The 11,280-nt window shown below is 38.1% G+C and overlaps 1 non-coding gene across 1 annotated transcript; it reads right to left on the reverse strand.

Annotated features, from left to right (window-relative positions):
* Positions 1-2,356: 2,356 nt before the first annotated feature.
* Positions 2,357-2,465, reverse strand: LOC136468154 (small nucleolar RNA R71). The gene has a single exon (XR_010761693.1). It is a non-coding gene; the product is annotated as a small nucleolar RNA R71 (small nucleolar RNA).
* Positions 2,466-11,280: the final 8,815 nt, after the last annotated feature.

Raw genomic sequence — 11,280 nt, forward strand, 5'->3', positions numbered from 1 at the left:
ATAGAGGGTGTGGCAGACCTTGACCACTCTCTTGGCATCTCTTATACTTGTGCACTCCCTTTGGAAGCTGAGCTACACACTCCACTCACTTGTTCACTTGATTTCATCATCTTGAGTGAGATTGGAGGGCCTATAGTGCATTGCATTCGGTTGCATCATCGCGTGGCACTAGTTGGGTGATTTGGGCTGGTTGTTTGCTTGTTACTCTTGGTGTTTGCCAACACCTAAATGGCCTGGTGGTTGGAGGATCATTGAGCGGAGTTGGTGATTTTCTCCGGCCTCGATCGGTTGCTTGTGAGGGGTCTTGTGCCTTCCCCGATGGAGCGCCAAAGGCAACTCTAGTACATTGCTCATGTCATTGAGCTATCTCACTTGTGGGTAGGTTCTTGCGGTGTCCAATTGTGTGGACGCGGTTCGTGCAACACCTCTTAGCTGCCGAACCACCAAGTGTTGGTCGACACAACGAGGACTAACGTGCCGACAAGCACGTGAACCTCAGGAGAAAAATCTTGTGTCTCTTGTGTGATTGGATTTCTCCTAGTGATTGGTTGTCTCCACATTATGATTGGTTCATTCCTCTACACGACGGTATAATCACCCTACTGACTCATTTACTTTCCCACAAACTAGTTGTAGCAAGCTCTTTACTATAGCTAGAATTGAGAGCTTGCTTTGTTGCTTAAGTTCATCTAGTGGAGCTCTTTAGTGTAGCAAGTGTGAGAGCTCTTAGTGAGTAGTGACGTAGCCAATTGTGTGCCTAGTAATTATAGTGACTAGAATTGTTGGATAGGTGGCTTGCAACCCTTGTAGAGCTAGAGCAAGTTTGTATTTCGCTATTTGTCATACTAATCAAATTGCTCTAGTGATCTTGTAGATTTTTAAATAGGCTATTCACCCACCTCTAGCCATATTACGACCTTTCAAGTGGTATCAGAGCTTTGGTCACCATTTGATTGAACGCTTAACAACCAGTGTCAAATTATGGCTCAAGTTGTGTTCAACTATGTGGGGGCAAACCACCATTCTTTGATGGCGCATGCTATGATTATTGAAAGAGAAAAATGAAGATGTATCTTTGTTCAATCAATGATTAAGTGTGGGATGTGACCGAGAGTGACTATATGATTCTTGATCTAGATAATCTCACCAACACCGACAAGGCCAACAAGCAATGTAATACAATGGCTCTCAACACCATCTATAATGCCATTGATTCCAAGGTGTTTGAGCAAATCATAGATTATGAGAGAGCTAGTGAAGTGTATAAGAGGTTGGAGGAGACCTATGAGGGCACACCGATGGTGAAGAGTGCCAAACTATACATCCTCAAGGACAAGTTGATAGCTTCAAGATGAAGGATGATGAGAGCATTCCGGAGATGTTTCATATATTGCAAGTAATTGTCAATGACTTGAAGGCTTTGGGAGAGAAGATCAATGATGATGATGTCTCACATAATTAATAAAGAACTACTTAGTATTATTCTAGTAGTAATGCTATGTAGTACCAACAAGTATCTCTAATATCATCACTAGGGATGACAACCTAGCAAAATTACGAGATATAGGTTTATAATAGGTGGCTATTTAAAAACAAGTGACACGTTAATAAATACCAACAAACATTTCTGGCGCTGTTGCTAGGGACTAGATTTAAAACTCTGTTCTTAGTAGCGATGCTAAGAAATGTCAACAAGCATTTTTTAGCGCCGTTGCCGGAGAAGATAGCTAGGCAAAGGAAGTATTGATAAACTTATACTTATTGATGTGATCGAAGATAACCATTGACCCATGCTCAAATAGGCTTACCCTTGTTTTGTCTACTTGTGTATCTTATGCAGGGTAATGTATGACCGGTTTGGACTTTCTAACAAACTACGTTGAAGATCAAGAAGCATTAATCAGAAGGACTGGAGCTAAACTCAAGAAAGTTCTAGCTTTAAAGTCAGAAGACAACCATATAAGATGAAGGTTAACACCAGAATTTGAAGCCATGGCTAATAGGACTCTCCGTGATTTCTCTGCTTCAACTATGGCCAATGTCCGTACTGGACCAATAGTCAATGTTGGAGATAATGGATTCGAGCTCAAGCCAGCTCTCATCAACATGGTGCAAGCAAACCTATTTTGTGGAAAGGCACATGAAGATACGAGTGCACATCTCCAACACTTCCTAGAGATTTATAGCACTTTCACCATCAAAGGAGTAACTCAGGATGCCATATTACTTTGCCTCTTCCCATTCTCACTCTTGGGGAAGGCAAAGCAATGGTTCTACGCCAACAAAGATAGAAATACTATATGGGATAATTGCTCTACTGTCTTTCTAGCAAAGTTCTTTCCCACAGGCAAGACTAATGCTCTACGTGGGAGAATTTCAAGCTTTCAGCAACAACATGATGAATCTATCCCTGAGGCATGGGAATGCTTTCAAGATTACATTGCGGAATGTCCTCATCATGGGATGGTGAATTGGCTACTCATGCAGACTTTCTACCATGGGTTGACCAACAGTACCCTTGAGACTATGGATGCTGCTACTGGAGGTGCATTCCTAACACTCACTATACCAGCTACAACAGCTCTTATGGAGAAGATGGCCTCCAATCAAGGTTAGAATGAAGAACATGTTCAAACCCGCAAGAGGGGTGGAGGTATGCATCAACACAAGAAGGTAGACATGCTATCTACCAAGATAAACCTACTGACGAAGAAGCTTAAAGATCGAGCCAATAAGAAGTAAGAAGTCATGTATATTCATGATTCTCGCATGACATGTGAAGTGTGTGAAAACATTAGGCATTTAGGAAACAGCTGTCCTAAAACCCAAGAGGATGTGAACTTTGTTGACAACAACTACTACTTTTGTCCTCAGCAGAGTCAAGGATGGAATCAGCAATAAAGACAGAACTACCAAGGTAATTACCAAGGTAACTATCAAAGTAATAATTTTAATAATTTCAATCAACCACCCTTGAGAGAATTAATTGTTGGCCAATCCAAACTTATGGAAGGATTATCTAGAAAGGTAGCTACCAATGATAAAATTCTAGAGAACATAAATAATAGAATGGATAGCTTTGCTTCTACCATTAAAAACCAGCATAGCTTTAATAAAATGATAGAATCACAAATAGCTCAGTTGGCTGCTGTTGTTCCTCCGTCTGACAAAGGTAAGATTCTAGGGCAACCGGAAGATCTAGAAACTACAAATCTTGTCAATATTCACAATGCAGTATATTACTATATACAACCATCGATAGGAAGGTGGATAGACTATACTTTGCCAAAAAAGAAGAGCGATCCAGTGAGACCTGTCATCCCCATCACCATTGGACCTCACATTTTTCAAGAAGTTGTCTGTGACTTTAGAGCAAGTGTCAACATCATGCCTAAGATAATTTATGATTAAATTAATGGAGATACTTTCTTGTACACAAATATGTGTTTGTAGCTTGTAGATCAGTCACTCTGTTACCCCAAGGGAGTTCTTGAAGATGCTATTATTTGAGTGGGACAATCATATGTTCCCATAGACTTTGTGGTTTTAGAAATAGGTGGAGATGTAAGGGCACCCATTATTTTGGGCCGACCTTTCCTAAGCACCGCAAAAGCCATCATCTATGCGGACAGTGCCAAGATCTATTTCACAATCAAGGATAGAAAGGAAAAGTTTTCTTTCAAGAATTGTATCTTGCAATCTCCTAGATATCCGTAGACGCCATACCTGCCCAAATAGACAACAGTGACCAAGAAGAAGAATAATAGGAGAAGGAGAAAGAACAAAGCCAGGCAGCCATAAGAAGAATGAATCAACATGATCAACACACTTCGATCAGAGTACAACCACCTCCTTGCTTCACCATTCCTTGCTAAGAAGGATGATCCAGGCATACCCATGATCGAGTGTACCATTGGACAAAGAATCTTTCACAAGACCTTCTGTGATATTGGGTCGGGTGTCAATATAATGTCTAAGGTAATGTGTGAATATTTATTTGGTGATGAACCTTTGTTCAATACATATTGCAATTGCAGATGACGGACCAATCAATCCGACTTCTAGAAAGGAATATCAAAAGATGTCATGGTAAGGATACATGATTACTATGTCCTTGCCGACTTCATGGTTCTAAACATGGGATAAGAAGAAGACAATACACCTATCATCTTTGGAAGAACGTTCCTCAACACTACCAACATGATCATCTACGTCGGATCTAGACAAGTCCACTTCCAATTCTCAGGAGAAAAGGTATGTTGCTATTTCAATAGTTATACCACTTATGAGCAGCTGAAGAAGTCCCACTCTAGGAGGAGACATCGATCATCCTAAAATCAACAGAATCAATCCCCAAAGAAAAGTTGGGAGGAAGATGAGGAACCTGAAGAAGTTGTAAAAGATAAGCCCACTCCGCTAAAGTCAAGTCCACAGACCAAGCAGGTATGGAAAGAAAAGGTGACATCGCCACCAGAGTCACAAGAGGTGAAACCATCAGGGTCTCCATCCCCAGGACCGACTGATGCACCCAAGGAATAAACAATATAGGAAAAGAGTCATGTCCGATGGACTTAAAAATCTGAACCCTCGCTGAGAGGTAATATCGGTAGTTATCCATATTTACTTTTTAGTATTGCATGAATTACTTTTCACTTTAGCATATTTAGTTTTCTATATTAGCATTGTATTTAGAACAGGAAGATAAAAAGTTTCATGACTGCATTACAGTACAACCACGGGAAGATTCACTGTGGTGGCATAAAAAATAATATATATATATATATATATATATATAAGAAAATCCAAAAATATTAAATAGACATCCAGCTAGAACTTTGGCAATTAGGAAATCTGTCTAAACCTCCAAGGACAACAAATCTCTGAATGGCTGACCGCTAATCCCTTATCCTAATCTGTGCCATGAGTTTTGGTATTCTTGTTGAAGTATTTTGTAGGATAATCAAGAGTAAAGTCATCCATCTGAAGTACATTTTCCCAAACTGTCACTATATTTGCTGCACGAGGAACACAACTTCTGGACGGATGAGAAAGACTTCTGCTGGTAGACTCACTCCAAGAAAGACCACAACAACATCTAGCTTGGGGAAGGAGCATCCCCCATGTATCTAGATAAGTATTTCTTTCCCTTTGGTTTTACTGTTAAGTTTGCTTATTGTTAGTTAAAATAAAAAAGATGCATAATAAACAAAAACAAAATAAAAATTTGTCTTAGCTATATAATAGTAAGGTGTGATCTTAAAAATAAAAATAAAATAAAAAGTGTGTGTCTAGTTTGATTTTTAAGAGCAAAATAAATAAATGAACTCTGAGAATAATCTCTTGCAATGCAAAATGATGAATAGTTGCTCTATCATAATTCCTTTCAAGTACCTAGTTTTCAGCCTTAAATTCTCCCGAGTTTTGGATACGACTATTTTGATATAAGAATTTACTCTGAACTTGAAACTCGTGGGTAGCATATGCTTGATCTAAGTCTAGGTAATTGACGGATATGATATGAGAAGGTTTGAGCTGTTGTTTATCTTGTTCCAAGTGACACTAAAGTTCTTGAGATTTATCTTTTGAAAAACATAAAAATCCTACATGATGAGCTCCTATATGACAAAGCTTGAATTCCTACCAGAGCCATATATGATATTTAGATTAGGAAAACGTCCACTTATATGCTGCTTGCATTTCATTGAGTTTAGTCAAGCTTTGTTGACCCTTATGAGAGGTTTGTCATGCTCTTAAAATCAAGATCACGTACACACAACCCACATATGCACTACTCCTACACTAGGGGTAGGCGCAAAAACATGCCATTCCATCTAGATCCACCCAAAAATATTTTTCTACACTAGGAGTAAACACCAAAAACATGTTCATAGGATATCCACCAAATAAATGATCCAAGTTCTTGTTGCTATCTCTCAAAAATTATATTGTAGAAAAGAAGCATATGGCTATGCAAAAGTTATTCATAAAAAAAAGATGAGAAAAAATGGGCAAGTGTTCGATATATTTAAAACAATGGGTACTTAGATGCCCATCCGAAAAAAGAGAGAAAGATGAATAAGATAGCTTATGTTTTCTTGCAAAGTTGTTTTCAAGTTTTAAAAGAGAGATATGTTTTCAAGGAGCATAGTAGTATTAGGTTAGCCACAAAATATATCCACCATATGTCCACACACATGCACATCTTGATTTGATTGTATGCCTTAACTCTCTCTGGATCCAAGGTTTGACTTTACAATATATGTATTGCAAGTATGATCTTTCATGCTATCTCCATTCCTATGAGCTCCACATAAGCCTTAGTTATAGGAAGAGAAAGGCATAACACCACTATTACCTTGGTGTGGATCCATAAATACCATATATATATTGAGAGACTTGAGAGTGTCATACAAAGGAAACTCTAAGTTTTATTTTAAAAACCTATAAAAACTCCAGAATAATGGTTGAGCAAAGAACTTGAAACATATTGCTTGACTTGATCGTTCTGTCTTTCAATTGTTCAAGACCCAAGTGAAGGCTGAGAAGCCCCATGGTTGAAGGTAATATGGGTAAGATTGAAAGTCAGATCAATTTATTCTAATCTAGCGGAGAATTCTTGTTTGAACATATATGTACTTTTGAGAAGTTACGTCAATGTTTTTAAAATCCTTAAACTCTTGATCCATTTACTAAGTTTAGCTTTGCTAAGGGACTAGCAAAGGTTAAACTTGGGGGAGTTTATTGATGCTAGTTAACAACCATTATAAACCATCAATATAACATGTATAAGGGCATAAATATAATCACCAATGAAGGTTTAGGAGTTTAAACTAATAAATTCTATGAGTTTTGGTGAATCTATATTTTCTGCAGGGTTTATCCAGAAAACCGTCAAGGTGGACCTGCATGTCAGATTTAATTAGACTTATCCATAGCGAAACAAACACCAGAAGACTCTAGAAAACTTGGGAGGACTCCACACCGAAGCGGAGGGCGAGACACTGCTAGGTAGAGCCGGCCGACCCCCACCAGTAAGCTGCCCAACCCCTAGGGCCCACCTATCAGCCCCTCGTTGTTATGTCGGTTCTCCACCGTCTCCTAGGTTGCATCTACGTTGTCCTTTAAATCGGTTTGCTCTAAGGGCTCACATTGCACGCTCTGGCCTATATATATCAGCCCCTGCCCCTGAGGATGGCATAAGTCATTTGAGAGGACATAAACCCTAATTATCCTCAGAGCTCTACCATATTCTATGGTATAGCTAGTTAGGCTAGGTCTAGAGGAAGGCAAGCAGGCTTCGTTTGGATTCCTGATCTTGTCAAGAGCATGGTTTGGTGTAATCTTTGTACCCCTCTCTCTTTTGTATATCCATTACTTTTATATGCTAGTTACAATTGTTATGACAATACCAGTATTCATCTTATTCATGTTCTTTGTTATAATGTTTATGGTCTACTTTGATTATATGCTTAGTATAGTTGGATTATCATTATGTTCATGCATAAGTTTGTATAGTGCTCACTCTAAGGATCCATGGGTGGGTGGTCGACATGGTGTAAGTGTGGTGCTTATACGATATTTACCTACGGATACCGTATATTCTGGGTCATGTGGTAGATTGTGGATGTGACACTCCCGTTGAGTCCTTTGTAGTCCACTCCCTGAATATAGGCGCACATAGGGTTTAGTTATGAAGGAAGAGCAAGTTCTGTTCTTAATCTTCCTTAGTAATATCCCTTATGTGTAGATATGACTATGATCTTAGCAATGATTGCTAGGTATAATTGCACTAATCAATGTATGCTTTGACTTGTAATTAAGAATGACTTAGGAATTATTCCTCTAATATTCTACCTGACCATGCCAATGCCATAGAAAGGAGTACTCTGAGTGATTTATCATTATCATTCATTGATCAATACTCATCATCATATATATATATATGTTATGAGTAGAATATTGGTTATGGTTTACTTCTCCTTTAATAGTATAAGTTATCAATACATATCCATGCTAGACCTTCCTGTGGTAAAAATATAAATAATGATACCTGGAATACTCTCATGTAAAATGCTATAATGGTATATTATCTGTGCGCTTGCAGATCCTTTTCATTCATATATTTATTTATTCTTCCTAGTCACATAATTAATAAAGAATTACTTAGTATTATTCTAGTAGTAAAGCTATGTAGTACCAACAAGTATCTCTGATATCATCACTAGGGATGACAACATAGTAAAATTAGGAGATATAGGTTTATAATAGGTGGATATTTAAAAACAAGTGACACATTAATAAATACCAACAAGCATTTCTGGTGCTGTTGCTAGGGACTAGATTTAAAACTCTGTTCTTAGTAGTGACACTAAGAAATGTCAACAAGCATTTTTGGCGCCATTGTCGGGGACAAGATTTAAAACTTTGCTCTTAGTAGCGATGCTAAGAAATGTCAACATACACCAATTGTGGGCCCAACGAAGAAGGTCATTTGGGTACCAAAGACCTTGGTAACTAACCTTCAAGGACCCAATCAAGTTTGGATGCTAAAAAAATTAATCTTCTTTTGCAGGTCAATTATAAAGCTAGAGAAAGGCATTGGGTGCTTGATAGTAGGTGCACACAACACATGACCGGTGATTCAAAAATATTCAATTCAATCAATGAGAATGAGAGCAATGAGATTGATAGTATCACATTTGGTGACAATGGCAAAAGGCACGATCAAAGGGCTTGGTAAGATTGAAATATCCAATGATTTGATTTCTAATGTGCTACTAGTAGAGAGCTTGAACTTCAACCTATTGTTGGTAGCTCAATTGTGTGATCTTGGTTCCAAGTGCATATTTGGAATTGATAATGTAGAGATCATAAGTGTAGATGGCTCTAACTTGATATTCAAAGGTTTAGATATGAGAATCTATACTTGGTTGATTTCAATGCTAGTGAAGCTCAATTTCTAGCATGGGTTGGTTATGGCATAGAAGGCTTGGTTATGTTGGAATAAAACAATTGAACAAGTTGGTTAAGCATGATGTAGTTAAAGGCTTTAAAGATGTCATATTTGAGAAGGATAAGCTATGTAGTGCATGTCAAGCCGGAAAGCAAGTTGGCAACACACATCCTAAGAAGAGTATAATGAATACATCTAAGGCATTTGAGTTATTGCACATGGATCTATTTGGATCAACCATATATACTAGCATTGGTGGAAATAAATATGGATTTGTGATTGTGGATGATTTCACTAGATACACATGGGTATTCTTTCTTGTTAACAAGAGTGATGTGTTTGTAACCTTCAAGACATTCATCAAGAGAATTCACAATGAGTTTAAAACAACCATCAAGAAAGTGAGAAATTACAATAGAAGTGAATTCAAGAATACAAGAATTGTTGACTTATGTGATGAGTTTGGAATTAGGCATCAATTCTCGGTCAAGTACACTCCTCAATCAAATGGCCTAGTTAAGAGGAAGAATAGAACCTTGATTGACATGGCAAGATCAATGTTGAGTGAATACAATGTGAGTCATTCCTTTTAGGCCAAAGCAATCAACACGGCTTGCTACTATAGCAACCGACTCTATTGTCACCCCATGATGGAGAAGACACCTTATGAGCTCTTGAATGGAAGAAAGCCCAATATTGCATACTTTTAGGTTTTTTATTGCAAATGCTACATATTGAAGAAAGGCACAAGACTGAGCAAGTTTGAGAAGAAATGTGATGAAGGTTTCTTGCTTGGTTACTCAACTACTAGCAAGGCTTATAGAGTTTGGAATTTGACTAGTGGTACTCTTGAGGAGGTTCACGATGTGGAATTTAATGAAACAAATGGTTCCTAAGAGGAAGATAAGAATCTAGATTATGTGAGAGGCACACAATTGGTCAATGCAATAAAGAACATGGATATTGGTGACATAAGGTCTAGAGAGGTGATCAATGTTGAAGATGACAAAGATCAAGTGCTCTGTAACTCAAATGAACAAGCTAGTGATTCTCATGATCAAGTTCAAGCAAGTGCTAGTGATGACAAAGTGTAAGATCAATAAGAAGTGGCTAGTTCATCATCTCAACCAAGTGATCAATCAAATGCAAGCAATCAAGTGCAAGTGCTCCAACTGACCAATGTTGCAAGAGATCATCCATTAAATTCTATCATTAGTGATATGTCAAGAGGTGTGCAAACAAGATCAAGATTGTCATCATTTTGTGAACACTTCCCATTTGTGTCCTCCATTGAACCTAAGAAGATAGATGAAGCTTTGTTGGATGTTGATTGGGTGAATGTTATGCATGAAGAGCTAAACAACTTCAAAAGAAATCAAGTATGTGAGTTAGTTGAGAGGCCTAAGGATCATAATGTGATTGGAACAAAATGGATCTTTTGAAACAAGCAAGATCAAGATGGGATAGTTATAAGGAACAAAGCAAGATTAGTGGCTCAAGTTTACACTCAAGTTGAAGGTCTTGACTTTCGTGAGACATATGCCCCGGTTGTAAGATTGTAAGCAATTAGGATCTTGTTAGCCTATGCTTGTGCCCATAACATCAAGTTGTACCAAATGGATGTGAAGAGTGCATTTCTCAATAGGTACATCAATGAGCTTGTGTATGTTAAGCAACTTCTCGGTTTTGAAGATGAGAAGAACCCCAACCTTGTCTACAACTTGAAAAGGGCATTGTATGGATTGAAACAAGCACCTATAGCATGGTATGAGAGATTGAGGGATTTCCTACGCTCTAAGGAATTTAAGATGGGAAAGGTTGACACCACTCTCTTCACCAAGAAGCTAGGCAATGACTTGTGTGTGTTGTAAATATATGTTGATAATATCATATTGGGATCAACCAATCAAGATTGTTGTGAGGAGTTTGGAAAGATGATGGCAAGTAAGTTTGAGATGTCCATGATTGGAGAGCTTAGTTACTTCCTTGGTCTATAAATCAAGCAATTGAAGAGTGGCACATTTATGGGTCAAAGCAAGTACATCAAAGACATGCTCAAAAAGTTTGGCATGGATGATGCTAAAGCAATTAGTACACCAATGGGGACAAATGGAAGCTTGGATAGTGTGCTAGTGGCAATATGGTGGATCAAAAGTTGTATCGGTCTATGATTGGAAGCCTACTCTATGTGACCGCATCAAGGCCGGATGTGATGTTTAGTGTATGCATGTGTGCTAGATTTCAAGTCTCACCAAGAGAGAGCCATTTGAAGGCAACCAAAAGAATATTAAGGTACTTGAAGCTTCCATAAAATGTTGGATTATGGT

This window comes from Miscanthus floridulus, chromosome 7 (assembly GCF_019320115.1).
Source record: "Miscanthus floridulus cultivar M001 chromosome 7, ASM1932011v1, whole genome shotgun sequence".
Lineage (NCBI taxonomy): Eukaryota > Viridiplantae > Streptophyta > Magnoliopsida > Poales > Poaceae > Miscanthus > Miscanthus floridulus.